General features: G+C 37.9%; 1 pseudogene; it reads right to left on the minus strand.

Annotated features, from left to right (window-relative positions):
- Nucleotides 1–575: 575 nt before the first annotated feature.
- On the minus strand, nt 576–1,827 carry LOC129628687 (olfactory receptor 4C11-like; annotated as a pseudogene).
- Nucleotides 1,828–16,326: the final 14,499 nt, after the last annotated feature.

The raw sequence follows: 16,326 nt of genomic DNA on the forward strand, positions 1-16,326 counted from the left end.
GTTCCAGCTTTTATAGGAGTTTGAGGGTCATCAGTGTAGATACAGTAGTGAGGTGGATTCAGCACTGATTTCTAGAGTAACATTTTCTCAGAGAATCTTGTCTAATTGTTAGGTTGTCAAGACAGAAACTGTCATTCTGTAAAGTTCCAGTCCTTGTGGATAAGCTCTTATGACCACCTTCATAAGAACTAGAACAAAATCTAGAAAAAGATTCAATGTGCACGTGTGCACGTGCACACACACACACACACACACACACACACACACACATTCTGTCAGTCCATTTCTCTCTGAAGAAATATTTGTACAGGAAACTAAATTATCATGTGAATATTGTTTGATGTTGATAGAAAAAAAGTAAGAGTCATCAGAGGTTGTTCAAAATTTTTATGGATTTTATTTTCTAAAGCAAGCCTCTCAGAATAAGGATACTGTGTATTTCTGTCTTTATATCCATATATTTCTTTACTCTTGCTTCTGGACAAAAATATGCTATTTCTTCTGTCCATAAAGCAGAACTAAATCATTAAGGAAATATACACAAGGATTCCTGTATGTACACTTATCAACTGAAGTCATGCTTTGCTATACCATAACATTTTCATGGCATTTTTCACTTCTTCATTCCATAGTGTATAGATCAGTGGGTTAAGCAAGGGTGTCCCAATTGTATAAAATACAGCCACCATCTTGTCTATTGGAAATGTGGTTGGTGGGCATGTGTATATGAATATACATGGGCCAAAAAATAAGACAACCACATGAAGTGGAAGGTGCATGTAGAGAGGGCTTTAGCCTTGCTTCTGCACTGTGATTTCTCAGTGAGTACAAGATGACAACATAAGAGATAAATAGGATTATGACCCCCACCATGTATATGGCCCCACTATTAGAAACAACAAACAAATTTATCACAGAAGTGTCCATGCAGGCAAGTTTCAACAAGGGCTGCAAGGCACAGAAATAGTGGTCAATCACATTGGGGCCACAGAAGGGCAACCTCAAAGCCAGGAAAATCTGTGCTGAAGAGTGAATACAAGACCCCACCCAGGATAGAATCACCAACACACCAAAAAGGTGCTGGTTCGTGAGGGCTGTATATTGCAAGGGTTTACAAATGGCTATGTAGCGATCAAAGGCCATGAGGATGAGCACAAAGATCTCCATGCATCCAAAGAAATGGGCTGCAAAGACCTTGGTCATGCACTCATTGTAGGAAATGGTTTTCTCCTGAGAAAGGGCATCCTGGGGGCTGTGATTGTAGAGAAGCACGCATCAGCAAAGGACAGATAGAATAGGAAGAAATACATGGGACTTCCAAAATGTCCTGCTTGTCTTAATAGTCACTACAATAAGTTCCCCAACAGTGTTGCAAGGCATAGGATCAAGAAGACTTCATTTTGGACTCTGTGGGAGAGGGAGAGGGTGGGATGATTTTGGAGAATGGCATTGAAACATGTATAATGTCATATAAGAAACGAATCGCCAGTCCAGGTTCAATGCAGGATACAGGATGCTTGAGGCTGGTGCACTGGGATGACCCAGAGGGATGGTACAGGGAGGGAGGTGGGAGGGGGGTTCAGGGTGGGGAACACGTGTACATCTGTGGTGGATTCATGTTGATGTATGGCAAAACCAATACAATATTGTAAAGTAATTAGCCTCCAATTAAAATAAATAAATTTAAATTTAAAAAAAAAAGAAAATATAGCCTATACATTCAGTTCAAAAAAAAAAAAAGAAGACTCCAAATACCACTTTCTGCTTTCCTGCATCCTGTGTCAAGCCAAAGAGAATGAATTCAGTCACACTCTTATTCACTGACATGGTAATGACTGTAGATAAGATGTAGTTGACAAAAGTTTAGTCTGCAGAAAGAAGAAAAGAATAGACATCTCGGGAAGATAAGTGGACTGAATTCTGAAGTCTTAGTTTTTGTTTCACACTCTGTTTGTTCCAAATGTCTTTAAACCGATATGAATCTCTGGAAATCTGTACATGTCCTTATCTCTCCCAGACCTATCTATTGATTCAGAAGTTTGCTACCTTGGATCAAAGTTTTTGCATTTTGAGAATACAGAATGAATGGCCTTTAAAATTTTTATTCCAACCAAGATTGTGAACTCCAGAACTAGTACTTTCCGTTAGCAAATGACTTTAACACTTCCAAATTCAGCCTTCAGACAAGAAATGGAGAACAAATACTTGCCATATTTTACTCTGAGTTTTCCTAAAAATTTAAAGACGATTTTGTATCCACATAGACATCAATATACACATGTATATTCCAGGCATTATATATCTTTTCTATGTTCTCTAAAATCTAAATAGCACTATTTCAATATTAACTGCTAATATTATTAGAGTCCCTGCTGAAGAAACCATTCTTACTTTGGTTCATTTTTGTGTCTATTATACCTGACTCCATTGGAATCTTGGTTGAAATGTGCTTTGACAATTTTTACCTATGCCTCTTGTGTTCAAGATGTCAGCTTCACTGATAGTCATAATATAACAAATGTGTGGATAATACACTAAGGTTTATGTAATTTGGGAAACTACTATTTACCCTCTTGACTATACTCCTGAACTTACCCCATTAAAGTACTGAGCCTTTCTGCCTATGGATTTGACTTGTAAAATTTCCTATATGTGTATAATCTAATATATGATCTTACTTACACATGTCTCTCTTTACTCTAAATTTTCCAGAAAACTTTCCTAAAAATATTGTTTGAAAAAAATCCTGCAGTTTCAATATACAGTAATATAATTTTTCTATTTCAGATATTTGTTAATATCATATATAGTTTGATTGAAATAATCATTGTAGTTTCTTTCACTTAGAATTATTATAATAATTTTCACATATTACTATAATTTCCACAGTTTAATTATTGACTTAATGATATAATTATATATAAAGTTTTAGAATATTGCAGAAAAATTAATACACATACAAGCAAAGCAAAAAGAGCTTATTGTATTATCTCACTTGGTTAGCAAAAATGTATTTTTATTATCTGTATATCAAATTATATTACAAGCCACATTTTTTTTTAACTTTACAATATTGTATTGGTTCTGCCATATATCAAAGCAAATCTGCCACAGGCATATTTGTGTTCCCCATCCTGAACCCTCCTCCGTCCTCCCTCCCCATACCATCCCTCTGGGTCGTCCCAGTGCACCAGCCCCAAGCATCCAGTATCATGCATCGAATCTGGACTGGCGACTCGTTTCATATATGATATTATACATATTTCAATGCCATTCTCCCAAATCATCCCACCCTCTCCCTCTCCCACAGAGTCCAAAAGACTGTTCTATACATCAGTGTCTCTTTTGCTGTCTCGTGTACAGGGTTATCGTTACCATCTTTCTAAATTCCATATATATGCGTTAGTATACTGTATTCGTGTTTTTCTTTCTGGCTTACTTCACTCTGTCTAATAGGCTCCAGTTTCATCCACCTCATTAGAACTGATTCAAATGTATTCTTTTTAATGGCTGAGTAATACTCCATTGTGTATATGTACCACAGCTTTCTTAGCCATTCATCTGCTGATGGACATCTAGGTTGCTTCCATGTCCTGGCTATTATAAACAGTGCTGCGATGAACATTGGAGTACATGTGTCTCTTTCCCTTCTGGTTTCCTCAGTGTGTATGCCCAGCAGTGGGATTGCTGGATCATAAGGCAGTTCTATTTCCAGTTTTTTAAAGAATCTCCACACTGTTCTCCATAGTGGCTGTACTAGTTTGCATTCCCACCAACAGTGTAAGAGGGTTCCCTTTTCTCCACACCCTCTCCAGCATTTATTACTTGTAGACTTTTGGATCGCAGCCATTCTGACTGGTGTGAAATGGTACCTCATAGTGGTTTTGATTTGCATTTCTCTGATAATGAGTGATGTTGAGCATCTTTTCATGTGTTTGTTAGCCATCTGTATGTCTTCTTTGGAAAAATGTTTATTTAGTTCTTTGGCCCATTTTTTGACTGGGTCATTTATTTTTCTGGAATTGAGCTTGTAGGAGTTGCTTGTATATATTTGAGATTAGTTGTTTGTCAGTTGCTTCATTTGCTATTATTTTCTCCCATTCTGAAGGCTGTCTTTTCGCCTTGCTTATAGTTTCCTTTGTTGTGCAGAAGCTTTTAAGTTTAATTAGGTCCCATTTGTTTATTTTTGCTTTTATTTCCAATATTCTGGGAGGTGGGTCATACAGGATCCTGCTTTGATTTATGACGGAGAGTGTTTTGCCTATTTCTCCTCTAGGAGTTTTATAGTTTCTGGTCTTACGTTGAGATCTTTAATCCATTTTGAGTTTATTTTTGTGTATGGTGTTAGAAAGTGTTCTAGTTTCATTCTTTTACAAGTGATTGACCAGTTTTCCCAGCACCACTTGTTAAAGAGATTGTCTTTAATCCATTGTATATTCTTGCCTCCTTTGTCAAAGATAAGGTGTCCATATGTGCATGGATTTATCTCTGGGCTTTCTATTTTGTTCCATTGATTTATATTTCTGTCTTTGTGCCAGTACCATACTGTCTTGATGACTGTGGTTTTGTAGTAGAGCCTGAAGTCAGGCAGGTTGATTCCTCCAGTTCCATTCTTCTTTCTCAAGACTGCTTTGGCTATTCGAGGTTCTTTGTATTTCCAAACAAATTGTGAAATTATTTGTTCTAGCTCTATGAAGAATACCGTTGGTAGCTTGATAGGGATTGCATTGAATCTATAAATTGCTTTGAGTAGTATACTCATTTTCACTATATTGATTCTTCCAATCCATGAACATGGTATATTTCTCCATCTATTAGTGTCCCCTTTGATTTCTTTCACCAGTGTTTTATAGCTTTCTACATTTTATTTTTTTACCACATCTTTATGAAAATATATTGTCCTGAGTATCCTTTATCTTTTGTTGTCTTATATTTTGTAATCTTGATATTTTATTTACAATTAATATTAATCTAGCAAAATGATATTTCTTAGTAAAGAATACAGTTGCTGGAGTCAGTTTGTCTGGGTTCAAATCCCAGATTCACTATTTACTAGTTGCAACATCTTGGGAAAATCACTTTAGACGTAATCATAGTTACTATGCAGATAAAATGAAGAAGGATGTGGCTCATAGTAAGTAAGAACTATGTAAGTCTGTCTCTACTACTTTCACTTTAATGACTTTGCTTCTTTTCTTCTTCTGTGACTTTGTTCCTTTTTATAAAATACAAGCTGTCAATTTTCCCACTTTAATGTAGTCTATATTTTGAAAAAACTTTAAAATAGTAATACAGTATCCACTCACCTTCCATAATTCCATAATTATCTTTCATTTTAAATACTTAATTGAAATTATCTGGAGTTATTGTGAAGAATGTGGAAAACATCCTCACTGTTCCTAAAAGTTTAATATGAATTTTAAGGTACTTGGATATAAGATCACTAATTATGTAAGTCATCATATGATTGGTGTTATAAGAGTAGAAACCATCTGCAGGGAGAAAAGTACAAATTCCTAGGAGTACATCGATCAGTGAAAAATTCAGAATTTTTTAAAGAGATGAACTTTAACTGAAGAAAGTCAGGTTTTAAATCAGGTCTGAGAGGTGAGTTAGCATAGAATCTGAGACCACACTGCCTAGATTCACACTCCATCTGCTGCCTATGAGGGTGTATATATAACAAATTCCTTGATTCTATGCATTTCATTTTCTCCAGCTGTGAAAATATATGATAAAGCAATCTACTTTTCAGGGTTGCTATGAAGGTTGGATAATTCAGTATGTGCAAAACATATGGAAGATGCAGGTATGCAGTACCTTCAATTGTAGTGGTTACTTCCATTATGATTATGAGTGTTAGCTTTCCAAGAGGGATTTTTCATTTTCCAAAAACATCAATTCCAAATTTTTATTTACCTATAAAACAACTGTACAACTGTTTTAAACATTAAGTTCCTTTTCTGAGTAGCTGAAATCATATCAGCACTGTGTATCACACCAGTTTTCTCATGGTAACCAGAAGTTAGGAATGATGCTTTCAGAAATTTTAATGTGTATTTAAATATAAATAAATAAAAGCACATAACACCTTCAGTAATATGGGCCCATGATAAGAAGAAAGTAGAAGGAACATAGGCCCTTGGATGTGAAAAAGTCTAGAATCCAGAGATAAAACTCAGAGCAGTGAGGGCTTTGGAAGGAGAGAGGAAAGCAATATTTTAATGGATATGATACTGCTGCTACTAAGTCACCTCAGTCGTTCAATCGTGTCCAACTCTGTGCGACCCCATAGATGGCAGCCCACCAGGCTCCCTCGTCCCTGGGATTCTTCAGGCAACAACACTGGAGTGGGTTGCTATTTCCTTCTCCAATGCATGAAAGTGAAAGTGAAACTGAAACTGAAGTCGCTCAGTCATGTCCAGCTCTTCATGACCCCACGGACTGTAGCCTACCAGGCTCCTCTGTCCATGGGATTTTCCAGGCAAGAGTACTGGAATGGGTTGCTGTTTCCTTCTCCAAATGGGCATGATAAGGTAAATGCTTTATCAAGAAAATAAAAAGAAAATCAAACTGAAACTTATAGTTTAGTTGGATTATTCTGATGCTGGGAAATATTGAAAGCAAAAGGAGAAGGGGTTGGCAGAGGACAAGATGGTTAGATAGCATCACCGACTTAATGGACATGAATTTGAACAAACTCCAGGAGATCATGGAGGGAAGAGAAGCCTGATATGCTGCAGTCCATGGAGTGACAAAGAGTCAAACATGACGTAGTGACTGAACAATAAAAAAGGCATAGTAGAAAAACTTTGAAAACTAGGTTTTCTACCTAGCCAGAGGCCATGAAAACAAGAGTGTATTGTTTGATTATGTTTTTGTAGGGATATATAAAATGTAGAGGCCTAAAAAGATGTAGACAGCTTTTATTATGATTTATTTGTTACCTAAGAACAGAAATTTTGAGTGCAAGATTTGCACAGCATCATCTTTCAGGATTTGAAATAGCTCAACTGGAATTCCATCACCTCCACTAACTTTGTTGGTAGTGATGCTTTCTAAGGCCCACTTGACTTCACATTCCAGCATGTCTGGCTCTAGGTGAGTGATCACACCATCGTGATTATCTGGGTCATGAAGATCTTTTTTGTACAGTTCTTCTGTGTATTCTTGTTACCTCTTCTTAATATCTTCTGCTTCTGTTAAGTCCATACCATTTCTGTCCTTTATCGAGCCCATCTTTGCATGAAATGTTCCCTTAGTATCTCTAATTTTCTTGAAGAGATCTCTAGTCTTTCCCATTCTGTTGTTTCCCTCTATTTCTTTGCATCGATCGTTGAGGAAGGCTTTCTTATCTCTCCTTGCTATTCTTTGGAACTCTGCATTCAGATGCTTATGTCTTTCCTTTTCTCCTTTGCTTTTTGCTTCTCTTCTTTTCACAGCTATTTGTAAGGCCTCCCCAGACAGCCATTTTGCTTTTTTGCATTTCTTTTCAATGGGGATGGTCTTGATCCCTATCTCCTGTACAATATCACGAACATCCGTCCATAGTTCATCAGGCACTCTATCAGATCTAGTCCCTTAAATCCATTTCTCACTTCCACTGTATAATCATAAGGGATTTGATATAGGTCATACCTGAATGGTCTAGTGGTTTTCCCTACTTTCTTCAATTTAAGTCTGAATTTGGCAATAAGGAGTTCATGATCTGGGCCACAGACAGCTCCTGGTCTTGTTTTTCTTGACTGTATAGAGCTTCTCCATCTTTGGCTGCAAAGAATATAATTAATCTGATTTCAGTGTTGACCATCTGGTGATATCCATGTGTAGAGTCTTCTCTTGTGTAGTTGGAAGAGGGTGTTTTCTATGACCAGTGCATTCTCTTGGCAAAACTCTATTAGCCTTTTCCCTGCTTCATTCCGCTGGGCTGGAAGAAGCACAAGCTGGAATCAAGATTGCCAGGAGAAATATCAATAACCTCAGATATGCAGATGACACCAGCCTTATGGCAGAAAGTGAAGAGGAGATAAAGAGCCTCTTGATGAAAGTGAAAGAGGAGAGTGAAAAAGCTGGCTTAAAGCTCAACATTCAGAAAACGAAGATCATGGCGTCTGGTCCCATCACCTCATGGGAAGTAGATGGGGAAACAGTGGAAGCAGTTGCAGACTTTATTTTTCTGGGCTCCAAAATCACTACAGATGGTGATTGCAGCCATGAAATTAAAAGATGCTTACTCCTTGGAAGGAAAGTTATGACCAGCTTAGATAACATATTCAAAAGCAGAGACATTGCTTTGCCAGCGAGGGTCAGTCTAGTCAAGGCTATGGTTTTTCCAGTGGTCATGTATGGATGTGAGAGCTGGACTGTAAAGAAAGCTGAGTGCCAAAGACTTGATGCTTTTGAACTGTGGTGTTGGAGAAGACTCTTGAGAGCCCCTTGGACTGCAAGGAGATCCAACCAATCCATTCTAAAGGAGATCAGTCCTGGGTGTTGATTGGAAGGACTGATGCTAAAGCTGAAGCTCCAATACTTTGGCCACCTCATGCGAAGGGTTGACTCATTGGAAAAGACTCTGATGCTGGGAGGGATGGGAGCAGGAGGAGAAGGGGACCTCATATGATGAGATGGCTTGATGGCATTACCGACTCGATGGACATGAGTTTGAGTGGACTCTGGGAGTTGGTGATGGACAGGGAGGCCTGGCTTGCTGCGATTCATGGGGTCGCAAAGAGTCGGACACAACTGAGCGACTGAACTGAACTGAACTGAAGAACAGAAATAACTAAGTTGCTTAACAAAATTGTCATTAGAAAAAAATTTCAATTGGACTTTAAGCTCATCTGCAATGAAAAGTCTACCTTCTTGAAGATATGCAGCTTCCAGGGGAGATATGTCTTTCTATCCCCTATACTAAGAAACTGAGTGGGAAGCGTACAAGTTGATCCAATGTAGTCCCAACTAAATAAAGTCTGGACCCTCAGTGACCCCAGATATGATTCATTGGTGACTTTGGATTTCTTACTTCCTTCCCTGAAGAAAGAAATAGCTGCCCACTCCAGTATTCTGGCCTGCAGAATTCCATGGACTGTATAGTCCATGGGTTGCAAAGAGTCGGACATGACTGAGTGACTTTCACTTCTTAGAGAAGGATCTTAAATGCTCATTTTTGATTAGTGTCATGCAAAATAGCAAAATTAAGTATATCTTGTTATATTTAATAAGATCATGTTCTGTCATTGTTATTATATTTAAGGCTTTATTTTTTATAGCAGTTTTAGGTTCACAATAAAATTAAGAGAAAGGTTCAGAGATTTCCCATACAGTCCCTGCCCTAACGTATATATAACCTCCACCCCATTATCAACTATCCCACCAGAGTGGTGCATTTGTTTAGCTGATGAATTTACACTGACACATTGCAATCACCTGAAGTCCATGGTTTAGCACAGGGCTCACTCTTGGTGGTGTACATTCTATGGATTTGAATAAATGTGCAATGATATGTATGTATTACTATAATATTATAGAGAATATGTTCACTGCCCTAAAACATGATCATTTTTATATTTCCAAAACATAGAACACAGTAAGTCTTTTCACAGAGTACTTCATTTTCATTAAATTCTAAATAAATTATCTCACACAAAAATTTAGGGGATGGAAAGTAACAGTTGGAGTGAGATCTTTCTGTGTGTTTTGATTGTAAGAATTATTAGCTCCTACATACCATAAAGTCAGGCAGATATTTCATAAACACCAGTATTACCAATGGTGGTCTAGTGGTTAAGACTCCATACTCCTAGTGTATGAAGCACAGGTTCATTCCCTGGTCAGGGAACTAAGATCCTGCATGCCATTAGACAAGGCCAAAGTAAGAAAGAAAGAAAAGGGAAAGTGAACATTCTAAAGATATGACACATCATAAATGCAATAAAATGATTACTATAGTTTTCAAGAACAATGACTGAAATACTCACTGTGGCTCTCAGAGTCCTCTAACTCAGTGCCAGTGCTTCTGCATGCAGCAGCCAAGCCTGGCACTGTCAAATAATGTGCTTGCTAATGGCTATCCATTTTAAAGGGCATGTTTGCGTGTGTGTTTATGTGTGTGTGTGTGTGTGTGTGTGTTGTGTGTGTGTGTATTTATGAATTGTGCAATCCTTTCAGGTTTGTTTTAATATTTTTTGTTCATTTGATTTTTCCATCTCATAAGGTATGTTCATGTGTGTGTGTTTTATTTTTTAAATTTTTACTGGAGCAGAGTTGTTTTACAATGTATTATTTCCTCCTGTACGTGAAAACCACAATTCCAGAAGATACATGCACTCCAATGTGTATTGTGGCACTTTTTACTGCAGTCAGGACATGGAAGCAGCCTCCATCAGCAGAGGAATGCGTAAAGATGTGGCACATACACAATGGAATATTACTCAGCCATAAAAGGATCAAAATTGTGCCATTTGCAGAGATGTGGATGGACCTAGAGACTGTCATACAAGTTAATATTATTCTATTTTGTTTACTTCAAGTTAAGCTGGGAGGCAGGATTTTACAGAAAATAGTCAGAGAGGAACCAGGACTGGAACTGAAGCATTTGTGCTCCATGGCAATTCTTGCTTACTCTGCTCCACACTGTTACATAAAATATCAGTCTCCAGCCATCCAGAAGGAGTTAGCATAAAGCCTGAAAATCACAAGCAGATAAAGGAGTAAACCTCTGACATGTTCAGTGCATGTTCTGACTAGTCAATGGGTGAAACTTCAGGATGGGTCAAAGAAATCAACATTTTAGATGTATATCTGAAAAATAATAGCGAGGAGTAAGGGATAGAGAGATTAGAGAATGGTGGCAGGAATCAGAGCAAAAGGGGAAAATCTGATTGTGGGAAACAGCCAGAAAAGGAAGAAGAACCAGGGGATGAGACAGGGCAACTCTCACAAGAGCGAAGATCCATGTTAGGGATAAAGAGTAGTTTATCCCAGGGTTTCACTAGAGAGTTATCTTTCTCTTCTCCAACCCTCATATTATCTCTTACTCCAATCCCAGAAAGAGAATGCAATTTGGGGCTGTAAGTAGGGGCAATGGTGTGTCCTGGACAGGAAATGTTAGTATAATAATTAGGACAATAAGTATCACAACATCACCAGTATCAGTGCATACCCACTGCATATCATTAATCTGTGCCCGTGTCCTTTTCCTATCCCTATGCCTTGTAAATAAGAAAGTGTAGGTATAGAATACTGTGCCTCTGCTCCCTTCAGTACTCCTTTTTGGGAAAGAATTGGGCCTGGACCAGTGTTGCATTAAGCAGAGACCAATGAAAGAAGAGGCTCCCCCAAATATTAGAATCCTCTCATCTCCAAGGGAAATGTGTTTCTTGACCTTGAGGTTTCTCAGGAGACAGAATTGGGTAGAGGCAACTGACCTAAAACCCAATCTTGACTGGGAGGCAAGAAAAAGGAAATTATTCAGTTGGGCTTGAAAACTTATCTTTTTTCTTTGTGGAGGAAAAAAAAAACAAACTATGAGCTCTTGCTCCTTCAATTCTGATTTACTTTGAAGACAAATCATGCTCAGTATTTGCAACATGTAAATTGTACTCCAAATAGATCCACTCTGCTTTCTGTCTCAGGACTTATGGGGAGAGAAGATACACCATAGATACCAACCCTTGCTAGAAGGGTTAGACTCTTTTGAGTTAGACTCCTCAAAAGGGTCTGTAATACTAGCAGAAATTTTCTTACTCTGCTCTTAGAAATTTCTAGAATAAATAGGAAATATTCCCACTATTCTGTGATAAAACTATCTCTAAATAGCTATATCCATTACCCCAAATCATTCCCTGGCAGATCACGTGAATTAAACATTTCTTCTTCCTCCAACAAATATTTATTACTCATGAAAAGTTCTTTGTCAAGGCTTTGAAGGAAAAATGTCTCACCCTTCCCACCCAACCCTGAAGGATTTGCTAAATAAGCCATTTAGTTCACTTAATCCAGAATCACATCAAACCATGATGCTAATTAATCCCAGACAAGATTGTCAAATGGAATATTCTGCCAACAGAGCTCTCCTCACTTCCTACTCTGTCCTAATGGGACAGCTTCCATTTCAGTTACCAAGAGCTCCACTCATGTACCCTCAGTTGAGTTCAGTTCAGTCACTCAGTTGTGTCCAACTCTTTGCAACCCCATGAATCTCACCACACCAGGCCTCCCTGTCCATCACCAACTCCAAGAGTTCACTCAAACTCATGTCCATCAAGTTGGTGCTGCCATCCAGCCATCTCATCCTCAGTCATCCCCTTCTCCTCCTGCCCCCAATCCCTCCCAGCATCAGAGTATTTTCCAATGAGTCACCTCTTCGCATGAGGTGGCCAAAGTATTGGAGTTTCAGCTTTAGCATCAGTCCTCCCAATGAACATCCAGGACTGATCTCCTTTAGAATGGACTGGTTGTACCTCCTTGCAGTCCAAGGGACTCTCAAGAGTCTTCTCCAACACCACAGTTCAAAAGCATCAATTCTTTGGCACTCAGCTTCCTTCACAGTCCAACTCTCACATCCATACATGACCACTGGAAAAACCATAGCCTTGACTAGACAGACCCTTGTTGGCAAAGTGGTGTCTCTGCTTTTGAATATGCTATCTAGGTTGGTCATAACTTTCCTTCCAATGAGTAAGCATCTTTTACTTTCATGGCTGCTATCACCATCTGCAGTGATTGGAGGTGAGAAAAATGAAGACTGGCACTGTTTCCACTGTTCCCCATCGATTTCCCATGAAGTGATGGGACCAGATGCCATGATCTTCGTTTTCTGAATGTTGAACTTTAAGCCAACTTTTTCACTCTCCACTTTCACTTTCATCAAGAGGCTTTTGAGTTCCTCTTCATTTTCTGACATAAGGGTGGTGTCATCTGCATATCTGAGGTTATTGATATTTCTCCCAGCAATCTTGATTCCAGCTTGTGCTTCTTCCAGACCAGCGTTTCTCATGATGTACTCTGCATAAAAGTTAAATAAGCAGGGTGACAATCTACAGCCTTGACGTACTCCTTTTCCTATTTGGAACCAGTCTGTTGTTCCCTGTCCAGTTCTAACTGTTGCTTCCTGACCTGCATACAAATTTCTCAAGAGGCAGATCAGGTGGTCTGGTATTCCCATCTCTTTCAGAATTTTCCACAGTTTATTGTGATCCACACAGTCAAAGGCTTTGGCGTAGTCAAGAAAGCAGAAATAGATGTTTTTCTGGAACTCTCTTGCTTTTTCCATGATCCAGCAGATGTTGGCAATTTGATCTCTGATTCCTCTGCCTTTTCTAAAACCAGCTTGAACATCTGGAAGTTCACGGTTCACCTATTGCTGAAGCCTGGCTTGGACAATTTGAGCATTACTTTACTAGCGTGACTGGGAGGCAAGAAAAAGGAAAAAGAAACCTCAAGTTCAAGAAACACATTTCCCTTGGAGATGAGAGGATTCTAATATTTGGGGGAGCCTCTTCTTTCATTGGTCTCTGCTTAATGCAACACTGGTCCAGGCCCAATTCTTTTCCAAAAAGGAGTATTGAAGGGAGCAGAGGCACAGTATTCTATACCTACACTTTCTTATTTACAAGGCATAGGGATAGGAAAAGGACACGGGCACAGATTAATGATAGCGTGCAATAGTGCGGTACTTTGAGCATTCTTTGGCATTGCCTTTCTTTGGGATTGGAATGAAAACTGACCTTTTCCAGTCCTGTAGCCATGGCTGAGTTTTCCAAATTTGCTGGCATATTGAGTGCAGCACTTTCACAGCATTATATATTTTGATTAGCAATAGAGTATAACACTTTTGTATATTTTAATTTCTTATATTTCATTTGTTTTGAATTTTGTATGTGATGTCTATTTAATTTTTGATATCTTTAAGTTTTGAGCTTTTTTTCCCCAGCATTATGCAATAAACTCTATCAATTTTAAACTCCTGTTTCCGTTTTAGTCAATCATGCCTTTAAAATTTAATGTCAAATGAAATACATTTTAACGTGAATTTTGATGTACACTTCCTCTTTCTGATTAATCATCAATTCTTTAGTGATTCAATAACACCATCAACTCAGTCATCAAATGTGTACTGAGATCCTACTCATATCTGGAGTCAATTTATAGAGCATGAAAAGACGTCCTCAACCTCCTCATAACGATGTTGGAGGGATACATTTTCTCTATGTAAGATTTTTAATCATTAAAAAACTACACACAACTCTGCAATAATACCAAGTGAATTTTAACTCTATATCAGAAAGATCCTAGAAAATAAGTTGATTGGTCGTTAAAGATTTAAACATGGAAAATAAGTGAAATTATGTCTTTAGTTTAGTTAAACTGCAATTTCCAACGAAGTTCTCTGAAAATTAAATATTCAAAAAGTTTATAAAGGGTTTCCCTAAGTAAGGTAAATATATCAGTGTCAGTAAATCAAACTATTTAACTCTATTAAAGTTACACATCTAAATACACTTAGGTTTTCCTTGCAGTTGAGCTAAAATACTATTAGTTCACTATGAGAAATTAGAAATATCACAATAATTACAAACTCTGATTAGAAGTTGCAATTTTCTCTGTTGATTATTTAAAAAAGAAAATAAATCAATGATTATTTAATTTTAATACATTAGGTTTCCAGTAAGGGATAAAAAAAAAAGAAGAAGAAAGAAAGGGAGCCCTTTGTTGTGGGAAGAGAAGTTAGGATAGAAGAGTGATTAAATATTTTTAGAAAGGGAATATGCATTACTTCAGGAAAAATAGATGCTCCCATCATTAAAAACTGCACTCTCACTAAATCCAAAAGTTTTAAGAGACAAATTTTTGGTGGATAACAGACAAACATGACATCCAGTTCAACTAATTCTATTTTATTTTAAGTAAGAAAATAAGGTTTGGGACATAAAACCAGGAAAGCATCATTGAAGAATGTATGCATTAGTTTGAATCAATACTACTTGAGAATTTTATTATTTAATTCAACCATTATCTCCAAACTTTTCTGGACCCCCCTGCCTCTTTGATTTGAGAGGGCATCATGGTAGTAGAAGGTCTTCTTCCTTCCTTGATCCTTACATTTTACTTTTACCTACTGAACTGTTAACTGATTCAAATATATTTGGTGCCAAATTTTTTCCATTCTTCCTAAGTTAAATAACCATCTGCCTCTATCTCCAATGTTCCAAATGTGTGTGTGTGTATGCATGTGTGTGTGTTTATGATTGAATAAGGCAATTCAGGATTAAATATTATTCTTTTTCCATAATCTTATCATTCAAACAAGTTTTTGCTTGTGTTATTTCATTTGACATACACGTTTTTTGCAAGGTAACTGGACTGGCCATGTGATTCATCCATTTTTAGTTACAAAGCATGATCTGTGATACAGAGTGCTTTAATTAAGGCACTTAGGCTAGAACTAGAAAGGGATGTTACTACATAGCCTCTCTCTCAGCATTCACCCTACATCTCATATAAAATATCAAATTCTAATCATCACATAGATTGCATCTTAGCAAAAAGAAATCATGAGTCATGAGAGAAGGATAGCAATTGATATCTTAAATTTCTGTCCTGACTCCAAAACCAAGTGCATTAAACTGCATGCTGAGGTTAATATTAAAGCAAAATAAATAAATAAAGATCCAATTGGATAATAGTTAAGAGGAGGAAAGAAGCAGACTAAAGCAGTCAGAACAGGAGAGAGGAGTGAGCAGGTTCCAGGGAAAGAAGAGTCGGGGATGAGATATAGAAAGATATAGAGTGGGAAGGAAAACAAACATCTTAGAGAAAGTCATTTTATCTGAGATTTCATCCCACAGTTCAGCTTCTTTCTTCCTGAACAACCACTCCATCACTCACCCCAATTAAAGAGAGACTGCTGTTGTGTGTCGTCCCAAGGGTTGTCAAGGATCCTGAAAATCCAGGTGTGCAGAAAGTGGAGCCCAATTTCATACTCTGTCCCAGAAGCCTCAGCTCTGACCATAGACTTTGAACCAGGAGTTCCCCAAGAGAGAAACTTCTTCCAAGCTGGCCTTCATTCCATGTGTTGTGTCTTCTGTGAGCAGAGGTGCCTTTTAGAAGTAGTTCAGCCATGTGCTGAGTCCAAGGAAGGCCTAGGAATCCTGAACCACCATAACTCTTCATTGGTAGAAACACTTCCCAGGAGCTCTGTCGTTTGTTAGAAGACACACTGAGTATAGATTCCAAGAGATCAGTGTTTAGGGCTCAGATGGTAAAGAATCCGCCTGCAATACAGGAGACCTGGGTTCAATCCCTGGGTTGGGAAGATCCCTTGGA

The sequence above is a fragment of the Bubalus kerabau genome, chromosome 15 (genome assembly GCF_029407905.1).
Source record: "Bubalus kerabau isolate K-KA32 ecotype Philippines breed swamp buffalo chromosome 15, PCC_UOA_SB_1v2, whole genome shotgun sequence".
In the NCBI taxonomy this organism is placed as follows: domain Eukaryota; kingdom Metazoa; phylum Chordata; class Mammalia; order Artiodactyla; family Bovidae; genus Bubalus; species Bubalus kerabau.